Raw genomic sequence first — 14763 nt, forward strand, 5'->3', positions numbered from 1 at the left:
CTTTGGATTCGTATGTATTTTTAAAACATCTTTATTGAGATATAATACATATAACATAAAATTCACCCATTTAAAGTGCACATTTCAAAGGTTTTAATATAATCACAGAATTATGCAACCATCACTATAATCTAAGTTTAGAATATTTTCATCACCACAAGAAGAAACTTGTACTCAACAACAGTCACTGCTTACTCTTTTCCTCTCTATCCCTCAGCCCTTGGCAACCACTAATGTACTTTCTGTCTTTATAAATTTGCCTATTCTGGACCTTTCATATAAATGGGATCATACAATATGAGTCTTTTGTGACTGGTTTCTCTCACTTAGCATGTTTTTAAGGTTCACCCAAGTTGTATCATGTACCAGGACTTCATTTCTTTTTATTGCCATATAATATTTCATTGCATGGCTATACCATATTTTGTTTATTCATATTGATGGACATTTAGGTTGTTTCCACTTTTTAGCTATCATGAATAATAGCTGAAATGCTATGAGCATTCATGTGCAAATGTTTGTGTAGATATATGCTATGTTTTCATTTCTAATGGGTTTATACCTAGGAGTGGAATTGCTAGGTCATATGGTAACTCTGTGTTTAACCTTTTGAAGAATTGCCAGACTGTTTTCTAAAGTGGTTGCACCATTTTATATCATCTCCAGCAGTGTTTGAGGGTTCCGATTTCTCAATATCCTCTCCAACTCGTTATTGCATGGCTTTCTGATTACAGCCATCCTAGCGGGTATGAAGTGGTATCTCATTGTGGTTTTGCTTTGCATTTCCCTAATGGTTAATGATGCTGAGCACTTTTTCACATGGTTATGGGCCATGGGTCATGGTATGTCTTCTTTGGAGAAATGCCTATTCAAATCTTTTGCCCATTCTTTAATTGGATCGTTTGTCTTTAATTATTGAGCTGCAAGAGTTCTTTATTCTGGATACAAGTCCCTTATCAGATCTAATTTTTCTTCAGAAAAAAAAATGGCAGAAGAAAAGAACAGACATGCTTAGAAAAATCCAAACCTTGGTGTCATTGTTTGATTATCCCTGTACATGAACCAATAAATCCTCCTTATTGTTTAAAAAAAAAAGTTAGATTCTAAAATTAGATCATGGTGATGGTTGTACAACTCTGTAAATGTACTAAAACTGTACATACCTTAAATAGATGAATTTTATGGCATATGAATTATATTTCAATAAAGATGTTTTTAAAAAGACAAAAGAGGGGCTTCCCTGGTGGCACAGTGGTTAAGAATCCACCTGCCAATGCAGAGCACACGGGTTTGAGCCCTGGTCCAGGAAGATCCCACATGTTGCGGAGCAACTAAGCCCATATGCCACAACTACTGAGCCTACACTCTAGAGCCCACAAGCCACAACTACTGAGCCCGCGTGCCACAACTGCTGAAGCCCGTGCGCCTAGAGCCTGTGCTCTGCAACAAGAGAAGCCACCGCAATGAGAAGCCCGCACACTGCAACAAAGAGTAGCCCCCACTCACCGCAACTAGAGAAAGCCTGCACGCAGCAATGAAGACCCAACATAGCCAAAAATAAATATAAATAAAATAAATAAATTTAAAATAAAATAAAAAGATAAAAGAATCCATTGCCTAATCTACAGTCATAAGGTTTACTTTTATGTCTTCTTCTAAGAATTGTATTGTTTTGGCTCTTACGTTTAGGATTTTGATCCATTTTGAGTTTATTTTTGTACATGATATAAGGAAGGGGTCCATCTTCATGTACTGTACGTTATTTTATGTTGTTAAAAACATTATTCTGAGAGGGAATCCACAGGCTTCACCAGTTTGACAAGGTGATCCATGTTACAGAAAAAGGGAGGAATCTTTGATCTAGAAATTGGACTATACCCTTACTTCCCTGGGTCTCAGTTTCCTCCCCTGTAAAATTCATGGGTGGGATTGAATTGGGAAGCCCCTTCCAGTTCTGTGGTGCTCTTTACTATGTACACATTATGGGCGGAAGTCAATGATTCTTTTCTTAAGAAAATACCTACGTATGACACCAGCTGCTTTATTTAAAAGGAAACCATTGTTTGGCAATCCAGGGAGGGCTCAGCCAGAGCTCTGGAAAGTGTTTTAAGGGGTAGAGGTGACACGATAGGGGAAGGAAATGTTTTCTATTGAAAAGCAGTCAATTGCCTTCAACAAGTTGCCAACAAACTGGGAAAAGACTTTTTTTTTCCTCTGGTTTCAGCTGAATGCCAGCTTTTGGAAGGTAAATAGAGTGGGCTAGATGAAAGGGTTACAAACATCCCCAAATGAGGGAGGGAATTTTTTTGTACAAAGTCAGCAGGAGGAGAGATGCCATACATGCAGCTGAGGCATCAACAGTGAAGTCATCAAAGGGGAAGAAAAAAGGAACTTGCACAATTTTATGATTGTTCCTCTATATTCTTTACCTTTAAAAAAATTTTTAAACAGGTCTTCGTTGCTGCATGCAGGCTTTCTCTAGTTGCGACAAGCGGGGTCTACTCTTCATTATGGTGCATGGGCTTCTCATTGCAGTGGCTTCTCTTGTTGCGGAGCACAGGCTCTAGGCACGCTGGCTTCAGTAGTTGTGACACACAGGCTCAGTAGTTGTGGCTGGTGGGCTCTAGAGTGCAGGCTCAGTAGTTGTGGCACATGGGCTTAGTTGCTCTGTGGCATGTGGGATCTTCCCAGACCAAGGCTTGAACCCGTGTCCCCTGCATTGGCAGGTGGATTCTTAACTACTGCGCCACCAGGGAAGCCCCAGCATCAAATTCTTTAAGCTATTTGACCATTGTCTATATGCATTGTAATTTTTCCTGGAATCTATTTCTACACAGTGGAACTACAGATCATAATAATTATAAAAGGAAAGCAAAATGTTTGCAAAAAGTTGCATTAAATATGCCATTTTTAAAAGACTACAGGATGCTCAAGCTGTACAAGTTTGATAATATTAAATATTTAGCAGGGTGTATATTTATGTGCCTTATAGTAAGTCTGGGATTTTATCACCTGTGTATATAATAAAGTGTCTATTTAAAAAAAAAAGATCAAAATTTGCCTGTTGGTGAGTTTGTAATTAGATAACAGAGTGAAACCACCTAGCTTATGACCAGAAAGCATGTGGAATTGTATCTTTGCCACTGTATTAAGTAATATTATGGACTGAATTGTGTTCCAACAAAGTCCATGTGTTGCTTTGCTGTATACTTGAAACTAACACAACACTGTAAATCAACTATACTTCAATTTAAAAGAATCCATGTGTTGAAAAAAATAAATAAAATACTATGGGATATTTGCAGAAGGGCTAACATAGTCTCCTGAAATATGTAAGCTATCTACCCTGATGCATAGAACATGCTAAATTCTCTGTTTCTGCAAATTTTGCAATTTTTTTTAATTAATTTTTTTGGGGGGTATAGTTTTTTTTTAATTTTTTAAAAAAAATTTTAATTAATTTTTTATTGGGGTATAGTTGTTTTACAATGTTGTGTTAATTTTTGCTGTATGGCAAAGTGAATCAGCTATATGTACACATATATCCCCTCTTTTCTGGATTTCCTTCCAAATTTTGCAAGTCTTGTGTTGATATCCATTTAAATGAACAGTAAACCTTAATCAAGGAAGGGAAAATAATCCTTAGGGGCTTGAATGTCAGGACTTCCAATTTTCCTCTTCCCAGCACCTTTTCCTCAGGTTCTTCCCCCTTCCAAGAAGGACCGACTGACAATGTGGGGAAAAAGAGTGTGGGCAGAGAGGAAGCAGAGTCAGAGCTCAAGAGCCCTGCCAGTTAGTCAAAGGTCAGCACGGAAGGGACTGCCTGTGAGAGGACGAGGAAGCTGACTTCTCTTGAGCCAGCTGAACTAGATGGTGGCCAGTCTCTATCTCCTCGCTGGGCTGGAGTCGAGTCCCCACGGTTTTATGGGGCCCCATAAAGACAAAAATGCTCTGTAGAACAGGGTCTAGCTTCACCTTTTTAGGTGAACAGGCCAGGTTTCAGCCGGGGGTCAAGGGAGAGAGGACAGAGAGGACCAAACTGGCATGTGCTGCTTCAGAAACTTACAGGCTTATTTGGAAAGACTGAAACTAAATAAAGACTTCTTATTAGCATAGAACTAGAGTTGTGAAATCTAGTCAAAGGGTTGTATGCAAGGATGCTGGGTTTTTATACATATACTCTCTCGGTGATGGGGAAAAACAGTGAAAAACAACATTCTAATTAGGGGAGAAAACTATTGTTTTTCATAAATTCGTAACATTTCTCATGCCAACAATTTTCTTTTGACACTACAACACAGGAATGATGCTCCCAAGTTTTTGCCCCCCTCCTCAAATTGAAAAGGGAAGTAAAATTCTTTTCTCAGAAATAAAATGCACATTTTAAAAAAAAAGAGCATTAAACTAACATTAGATGACTTATTCTAAATGATGTTCCCCTTTAACTGGACTTTTCTTCAGATTTTCTAAGAAGAAAAGTTGACATCTAACTCCATGTGTCAGTTTCTTTTTTTCCTTTGTAAAAATTTTTCTCACATTTACTTTCTGGTGGGAGTAGTATTTTATTGTTCTGTGAAAATCCAATTCCAATCCATCAGTTATTATTATCAGTTATTAGACATTTATGGTCAGAACTGATGGACCTTTTTGCTCTTTCTGCATTTAGATGATCTCAGCTTATATTCTGGAAATGTGCATTGAACCAGAAGTGATATCCTATCACCCCTGAGGACAAATCTTTCCAAAATGCCTGTCTAGCTCACTGTGTTCTTCACAGAAGGGAGAATCCTGAGGACTGGGTCCAACGGGGAGGAATATTGCCCAAGATGGCCGGAGACAACATAGCTGGATGGCGAGTCCCAATTTTCATCATCTTAGTTGAAGAGAGACAAGGTCGTGGCACAGAAGACAACCTTCTGCATTTGAGAGCCAGGCAAATGCACAGAAGCAAGTAGTAAAGCTGAAACCAGGGGAGTGAAGGTCTGAACAGAGCTAGGCGGATGGAGAGGGTCAAGGGAAGGATTTTGGTTCTGAAGCAACAAACCGGAAGCAGGTGCCAGAGTGCCCTTTTTTTTTTTTCCCCCCCGGTACGCGGGCCTCTCACTGCTGTGGCCTCTCCCCCCGTGGAGCGCAGGCTCAGCGGCCATGGCTCAAGGGCGCAGCCGCTCCGCAGCATGCGGGATCCCCCCAGACCGGGGCACGAACCCGCGCCCCCTGAATCGGCAGGCGGGCTCCCAACCACTGCGCCACCAGGGAAGCCCCAGGGTGCCCTTTTATGTCAGCTGTCGAGGGCAGTTCTGCTGCTCGGAGGAGCCACCCAGCACTCCAGGCTAAACGCTGCAAAGCAACAGATATATCAGATCTATTTTTATTCTCTCTTTTATATACTTTATTTTCATCTCAGTACTCCATGGTTTTTTTATCCTTTCATTCTTCCTTCTGTGGGTTCCTGTTTTGTTTTTGTTTTTTTTTTAATTTTACAATTTTATTTATTTTTTTATACTGCAGGTTCTTATTAGTCATCAGTTTTATACACATCAGTGTATACATGTCAATCCCAATCTCCCAGTTCATCACACCCCACCCACACCCCTCCCGCCACTTCCCCCGCTTGGTGTCCATACGTTTGTTCTCTACATCTGTGTCTCTATTTCTGCCCTGCAAACCGGTTTGCGGGTTCCTGTTTTTAAACTCCATTCTCTACAGCTCTAGGCTCCTTTTCGGACTTTTTAATTTTGTTTTCTTTAAGAGTGTTGTAAAAACTAGCACTTTTGCTGTTTTTGTTTTTGTTTTTCTTTGTTCATGTAGTCTGATCTGGAAACCAGGACTTTATGTTGGCCTGGATTTCTCAGGTCTCTAATCAACTCTGTGGAAAGTGGAATAGCTTGGCAACAGACATAATAATAATAATTAAAAATAACAGTAAGCACAGAACTAAGAAATGAGATTCAAAAATAAGAAGGAAAGTGACATAGGCTTTCATCTGAAAATATCTATTCTGGCCAAGGGAGAAGCACCCTTACAAATCAGTTAATTACATCTCTCCATGTAGAGAAAAGCAAAACCATAGGGAAATTCTACCTTCAAGTGTAAAGTTTGCTTTGTGTATTACCTTCTGGTGAAATTCCCAAACCTTTGAAAACCCAAGATGAAAACAATGGCTGCCTCTAGAAAGACTTCCAAGGATACTTTTAAAACAGAGTAGGTTTGTTTTTCTGGTACAACGACTTCAGAGAAGTTCTCACTTAAATCCATGCATGGTCATTTTATATCTCCCATTTATGCACACTTGTTTGCTGAACTTAAGTCTAGTGAACGAGTTATTTTAAAAAATACTTTTTGAAATTACCCCCACCCTAAACAGCAGGACTGCTGTGTGTATACTAATGCTCTGGAAAGGCACAAGTCAGGTATTGGGTGTAGGCACAGGACAAACCGCATGGTCTGCCTTGGCAGCCCTGTCCTCACCTGCAGGCTGCCCACACACACACTGTCTTCCAAACGGTGCTCCTCTGATGCCAGATGGCTGACTGAGCTACTGTGGCAGGGAGCCTATGGGAGGGGAGGGAGGAGGGGATGTGGATAAAAATTTTATAAACTAAACTTCAAGCTGAAAACTTGATTTACCCTTTCAGCCCAATTCACATTGGAAGTCCCATCTTTTCTTAAAAATCTTGGACACTGAAGAGTTAAAAGGGTATGGAAGCTGGTGTAGCCTGGGGCTGTCATCCAAGGCCAGCAGCAGGAAGGGTTTGGCTCTGGCTAGGCTACAGACAGGCCATCTGGATGCAGGGAAGGCCTAGAATGCCAGAAGCAGCTTTTCTTTTTTGGTGTTCGGCTTCATTAAGTTCAGCCTGGGGAGAGTCTCTTTGGTTTAAGACCCAAACTGAGAGTCTTCTTTGAACAGGGATTTGATATTTTGAATTTTATATAAAACAAACACCCACTACATATACTCTTCCAGCAAAGAAGGTCATGAAAAGCAACGTCCTCGATTAAACATATTTTAAAAAGGATGTAGACCAGATTCACTAGACTTATAAATACATAGAAGCTATGTGTAGTCTTTAAATAACTTTGCTAGGAATAGATAAATCTGGGTAGGTTATCTGAGGAAAAAAAAATTCTATTTTTTATATAGTACCGCTCTGTGACTCTCATGAAGAATTCTTTCATTGTTTTTCCTATAGTTCACTTGGAAAAGCAGTTTCACCACACTGAAATTGCTTTTAGGTCTTTAAAATTATCTTCTTTCTTCATTTTTATTTTCTATTTAATTATATAACATTTGGCATAACGTTAACGTGGGCCAATTGTAATTCCTTTCACAGGAAATTTTTCTTTATTAAAATTGAGAAAAACAAAACTCTGCAGGGAAATTATAGCAACTTCCTACTCTATATCACTCATGAACATACACTCTGTTTGGAAACCACCCTCTTTAAGAGATATGATCTATTCTTCCCTAGCTATAGCAGTCTGTGGTGGATTTGTATGTGTTACTCTTAACAATGAAAGGAAAAGGTGAATGTAAATTCACTTGGACAAAACAAAGCAGGAAAGAGAATATTATCCTTAAGAGAATTCTTACCTTAAGGAAAAGAAAATGCACGTATCTTTCTGGGTGGGGAAGGTGAAGGGGGGAAGGGATGGGTGGGGATTTTTTCTCTCCAAGGCATTAATTGCCACCTAGCAGCAGAGGAGGGAATTGCGCACATAACTTTGGACTTCAACTCTAGAAAATATTGGTGTTAAAGGGCACATTACTTTTATTATGATCTAAGGAATTACTAGCCTACTGGTAGACTAGGGATTGACTTTTTTTCTCTCTTGTAGCGAGGAAAGAAAAAGAACTATAACAAGTGAAAAATTTTGCCTTATTTATAAGAATGCTCTTTCCACCCTAAAATGTCTCTATTCTTTTGTTTCTCAATGGTTACCCTTGCCACCTCAGCAACAGGCCAAAGGAAAAGAAATTCTGAAGCCACTCTGACACCAAAAAAAGGCTGGCTTTGGCCCATTAAAGGAAGAAATGCCTGTTTTTAATATAGAAAGTAGTTTTCCAAACAATCTCAGAGTTATTTCTATGAAAATGAGATCAGAATATATTTTATTTTGTTAGGGCAATAAGACGCCATCTATTTTGAAAATTAAAAGACTTTTTTAAATAAAGGATGAAATAATTTCCAGATCAAATGATTATTCAAATGTGTTAAAGAAGGGCGTCCTTATTTCAAACTTCACCAACCATGTTTTTATTTTTGTAGCAGTCAGCCATACTAAATGCCAAAACTTTAAAGGAGAGTCTCTATAATTGTGTTTCATAGATCTTGGCAGCTAAATAAAAGTACCTAAAAATTTTCAAAAAAGATTAATGCAAAATTAAACAGTTAAGAGGACTTCAAAAGCTAACAAGTTGAAAAACCTCTCGGCTTTACTCTTGGCTAAAAGTGTATCTTATTTAAGGTATTAGATATGGGGGGAGGGAGTGGTTCACTGTATACTTCCAATTTGTCACTTTTTATCCAAATAAATAGCAGGCATTGCCACTATATTGATTATATGAGCATATTATCACTAAGGAAGTCAGCAACATTTTGGAAGACAAATGCTGGTTTTAAAAGTAATAATAATAGTAGGTAATATTTACTGACTATTTACCATGTGCCAGGCAGTGTGCTAAGCACTTTAAATGAGAAATTCACTTATCACAATAATCATAAAAGATACTGGTCAATATGATCTCTATTTTACATGTTTAAGCAACGAGAACAAGAACAACAACAAAACAAAAGTTCAGAAAGGTGAAATAAGTCATTGAAAGTCTCAGAGCTTGTAAGTAGCTAGGCTTAAATACAAACCCAGTTCTGTCTTAAAAGTGGAATGCCCCAGCTTTCAGTTCTTGGAATTCTCTCCTATCTATTCTCACTCCAATCTCATGGCTCTGAATAAATCTTCTACGATGATGACCCCCAATTTTGGATCTCCATCCTGGACCTCTCCACTAAACTCCAACTCATATGCCAACTTACTACTCCGTATCTCCATTAGAATGTCTTAGAGACATCCCAAACTTGAAACATACAAAACCATATCCATCATCTTTTCCCCCAAACCTACTCCTCCCATCTCTCCTTTGTCACATTTCATTGCAACTTTTTTCTTCCATTTGCTCAGGCCAAAAACGTTAGCCATTTTGAAACTTCTCTTTCTCTTACATGTCACATCCAATCCATTAGCAAAGCACTGTTGGCTCTGTCTTCAAAATATACCCAGAATCCAACTACTTCCTACAATCTCACCATTACAACTCTGGTCCAAGCCATTGTCATCTCTCACTTAGATTACTGTAGGCTTGATCTTGTTAACCTTCTTGGCCCCCTATAGTTTGTTCTCAACACAGTGTCAGGATGATCTTTTATAAAGTCAGTCCTGAAATGTCTCTGTTCAAAACCCTCTAGTAGCTTTCTATCTCACTCAGAGTCAAAGCCCTTATTGTGGCCTAAAGGCCCTATATTGTCTGCAGCCCCCAAACCACTTCCTCTCTGATTTCATCCCATACCACTCTTCCTCAGGGATTTTTGTCTGTTTTGTTTACTGAGGTATTCTCAGCATCTTAGTAATAATGCTTGGCATATAGTAAGGTAATCGACAAATATTTGTTGAATTAAAGAGAAATATCTGACTCGAAAACCTTTCCTTTTCATCATTCCCTTCTATGAGTATATTGGTGGCTTTGTGAGTTGAAGGTGATTGGTTGGATTATTCACAGTGGCTCTTGTATCAGAGCCCCACTTGTAGACAAATAGAAGAAACATTTTGATCTCTTGGGGTTTTAATGGCTTTAGGCTCCTTTAAGCATGATTTAAAGATTTGGTTCAGGGTACATCCTGATTTTTAACCAGCAGTTGCAAAATTGATCAGTAAGGGTATTTTGCAGAAAGAATAGGCCAGAAAAGTGGCACTACTCTGTTTAAAGACCATTGTTAGTCACTTCAGGATTTTTTAGAATTAAATAAAAATAAATTCGAATAAGAGCCAAGTTGAAACTTTCCTATGCACATGTAACATTTATTGTTACTCAACTATCTAGATGACATTCTGTAATAATTTCTTAATTTCTGGAAAAAAAAAAGCATTTCTCAACAACTCAAGTATGCCAATGGCTTTTGTACAGGCCTGTCTTTTGGTCACACACACTGAGGAGGAAAATTATCTTATATACTTTAGATAGAATTCTAAAGTGTTAATCTTCCAAGTTATGTCTATTAATTTCAATTTGCTCTATCCCAAGCTTTAGCTCTTACCCAAAGAGAATCTTAGCTTCTATCTATTTTTTAAAAAAAAAAAAAGGTTGTAGTGGATACAGATAAGGCTACCTTTAGAGTGAGCTATCTAAAGGATATCAAATGTTGGTTAAATAAATTATGATACATTCTTATAATGGAATACCTTCCGGTTATACAGACATTTAAAAGCATGTGACATGAAGAAATGTTTGTGATGTAATGTTTAAATTAAAAAGCAGGTTAGGGGCTTCCCTGGTGGCACAGTGGTTGAGAGTCCGCCTGCCGATGCAGGGGACACGGGTTCGTGCCCCGGTTTGGGAAGATCCCACATGCCGCGGAGCGGCTGGGCCCGTGAGCCATGGCCGCTGAGCCTGCGCATCCGGAGCCTGTGCTCCACAACGGGAGAGGCCACAACAGTGAGAGGCCCGCGTACCGCAAAAAAAAAAAAAAAAGCAGGTTAAAAATAAGCATATATAATTGGATACAAATTTTTGTGGCAGTTTATTTTGTTGAGATATTAATTCTATGTTTTCTCCTATCTCCCTGCTTCTTGACCCCATTCAGGCAGGTATCCAGACCTCAGATTCCTCTAAGGCAAAAAGCAAAAGCTGCATGGAGACAAATATAGGCTCTCCCTATATTGTGAAATGAGAAGGGGAAAAAAAGAAAGGAATGCCTTTGAGGATGACGTGGAAGAGAGATTCCCCAGGATTTAGGAGATGGAAGCCCATAAGTTGAGTGAACATCTAAGACTCCTGTCTTGCTCTGTGACAAAACCTCGGAGAGGAAGGCTGCACCTGGGTGCAGGGGGTGCCAAATTCACTCACTTGATTCCGGATTCTTGAGTTCTCAGGGTGGTAAGAAATGTTGGAGTCCTCAGACCTGAAGGGAAGATGGCACAAAAGGGAATCTCAGCAGTAAATCAATGTGGACAGACAACCAAATAATTTGAGGTAATTCCAGGTATTTCCACAATGATTAAGGCCCTAGAAACTTTGTACAATCCTGGATGGAGAGGAAATGCTCAATAATAACTGAGATTGACTTTCTCACCAACATGGCAGGATGGGAACTCAGGGTTAGATTCATGTTGATCTAAAGATATGCAATATTTCTTTCTATGGAATGAGTCACACCCCACAATATGCATATGCACACAAAGACAATGTACTATATATTATAAATATTGGAAAATGTATTATCAGGATAATTTTCCTCCCTTCTTTGATAGATATTATTGTAGGGGGAAAATGACTAAATTTCTAATAGTAATTTTCTCTACCTAGTGGATTATATGGGATTATTTTTCATACTGTCTGCATTTGAAAAAAATTAAAATAAATGTATATTCCTCTTATAATTGGAAAAATATAAAACCAACTGTAAGCTGACTTCTTTCCTATATATTTGAACAGGTAGAAACAGGAAAGGGCATATATCATTTTAGGTTCTATTTTCCAGCTATTTCAGAGCCACCAATATTAACGTGCTTAGAAGTATAATATAAACTAAACTTCAAGAAAAGATAACAGATTTTTCTCACATTAAAAAAACTGGTGTATACCTCCTACACCCTGTAAAAACTGAAAATATTTTTGTATCTGTCAGGGTCCCAGCAAGAAACAGATGGCACACTCAAAAGGGGCAACTGAAGAGAATATAATCAGAATGTGAGGAGGGAAACAGCAAGAGATGATGATGCAGTGTATTTATTACCCCAACCTGGCCAACGTGGAGGGAGAGAGGGTAATAAATACACTAATCTCTGTCTCCTATTGCCTTTTGATCTCCTGCTAGTGCTCTCCATCAGCTGAGCTCAACCAGAAGCCAGAGGGGAAGGGAACTTGCTGATGTAACCTCTAAAGGGTGATGCAGATCTATAGGGGCAGCAGAGAATATCTGGCACAGTGACATTAAAGTACAAGTAAATCTGTCATTTTGCTATAAATATTTCCAAATTTAAAGATTTCTACTAGAAGAGTACTATAAACAGTTTTGTACTTTAATCTTTGAATTGGAATATCTGCAATATATTTGGAATTATCACTACTGCTAAAGTACTCTTACTCATCCACGAATTCTAAACTTTATTGAGTACCTAGCTTGTATGATACATTAGATATATATATTATACAAACAAATATAGCACAGTCCCTGTCCTCCAGGGGCTTGATTTACTAGATGGAGACAAACCGTAAATAAATAAGTACTATTGTTATATGTGTGTAGCAGGATGTTAAAATGGGACTTTCTGTCTCAGTTTTGGCTGAGGCTCTAAGGAAAGTAAAGTGCCAACTATTCCCACATTCCACAGTAAAGTGGAAGACCACCAAAATTAGAAATTAAAAAACAGAGGGGGGCTGCTTTTGCCACTTTTAACTGTCTACCCATTTCCTCACTTCATGCCTAGGGAGAGAGGCTTTAATGGAAATTAGATATAGGACCCCTAAGCTGGGCGTCACGGTGGTGGATTAGTGTCTGGCTTATATCTGAGGAACTCATTCATTCAATACTTATAGAGCACTTATTAAGTGTAGACACTATTCTAGGCACAGGTGACTACAGAGGTGAACTAAATAGACGAAAATCCTCTGCCTTCATAGAGCTAACATTCTAGTGGAATCTAGGCAGCAAGAAATTTTGGTTGGCTAACTGTGAAGATGAGTTTTCAATTTTGTCAAAGTCTATACTCCCATAGATGTGAGGCAAAGCCATTCCGTGGGTGTTTCTTTCGGTCAGATATGGGCTACCGGCGAGGATCAAGTGGAAGTGTGAGGAAACCTCCACAGTAAGAAGCTGGAGGTGTATACAACAGATGCTAGTAACTGACACTGAACTTTAGATGAGATGACATATATTTACCCAAGTGCAAGTGAGGGACTGTTTACATTTGCTCACTGGGGATGGAAGTGTTTCCAAAGAATGCATAAAGTAACGAGTCAAGTGTAAACACCTGCTGATCTCAGAGAGCATCAACAGAACTGTACTAGCCACGTTAAGAACTCTCTTGCCCTTTCCTCTATTTCATCTGGGGAGAAGTAAGGCCACCGAGTTGGTGGTGGTGGGAGGGGGCATGAAGAGAGATTTTAGGCTGGGACATAGAGAAGAAGTCAACCATTCGCCTTTCACCATGGCAGGCTCAAGCTGGTTAGAGGAGGGAAAGGGCTTTGCTATTATCTGCCAGTTATTATTATGCTGGACTTATTAACTACTTATCTGAGGCTATTGAATTGCCCAGTTAACTTTTTTTTTACTTGAATGTCAGAAGAGTCATGATATTTGTGCCATATTTCATTCACAGAGCAGGGAAGAAATAACTCCACAGGATGTGTTTTAACATGTGGTGGGAAAGTTTTGTGCAATTGTACCCTACATATCTCATTTGGCAGGGAGCTCCTACAAATCAATGAGAAAATGATTAACAAAATAATAAATTGAGAAAAGGAATTAAGTGGCAATTCACAAAAGTAACATAAACAGCCAAGAAATATATGAAAATATTTTCTTACTAGTAATCAAAAAATATAACTAAAATTACAGCAAGAGTTTTTTTGGGGTTTTTTTTCTGCCTATCAACTTGAGGAAGGTAAAAAGTTCATACACTATCCAGTATTGGTGAAGGTATAAAGAAAGTGGATTCTCAGGCACTCTAGAAAATATACTGATATAGCTTTTCTTTTTTTTTTTTTGCTATTTTGCCATATTTATCATGATTGAAAATGTGGGTTCCCTTTGGACCTGCAATTCTATTTCCATGAATTCATCATAAGGAGGTAATCAGGAAAGTACACAAAATGTGTGCATGTAGAAGAATATTCATTATAGTTTTGTTCTTTTTGGTTTTTTTTTTGCGGTACGCAGGCCTCTCACTGTTGTGGCCTCTCCCGTTGCGGAGCACAGGCTCCGGACGCGCAGGCTCGGCGGCCATGGCTCACGGGCCCAGCCGCTCCGCGGCATGTGGGATCTTCCCGGACCGGGGCACGAACCCGTGTCCCCTGCATCGGCAGGCGGACTCTCAACCAGTGTGCCACCAGGGAAGCCCTACAGTATTTTTATAATAGCAAAAACTTAGACATAATCTAATTGCCCACCCATAGTTAAGTAAATTATTGTATTTCCACACAACTGAATACTACACAACTATTTTAAATAATATCGATTATTACTTATGGACATGTAAAGATGGCCACAACTTTTTATGTCTAGTATAAAACAGTTTAATATGATTTTACTTTTAAAAAAGATATATTTATTATATATATATGTGTGAGGCACATGAATATATAGAGATATGTAGAAAAGAACTATCAAAATGTTTATGTGCTATATAATCATTTTAAATGATCATTTATTTAATCATTCATTTAACACTATTTATTAAGCTCTTAATATGTGCTAGGCATTATGCTAGGTGCTGTGAAAACAAAAGAAAACAATGTTAATTCAATCTGCTAAACTAATAGTGATTGTGAAA

This window comes from Stenella coeruleoalba, assembly GCF_951394435.1.
Source record: "Stenella coeruleoalba genome assembly, chromosome: 8".
Taxonomy (NCBI): domain Eukaryota; kingdom Metazoa; phylum Chordata; class Mammalia; order Artiodactyla; family Delphinidae; genus Stenella; species Stenella coeruleoalba.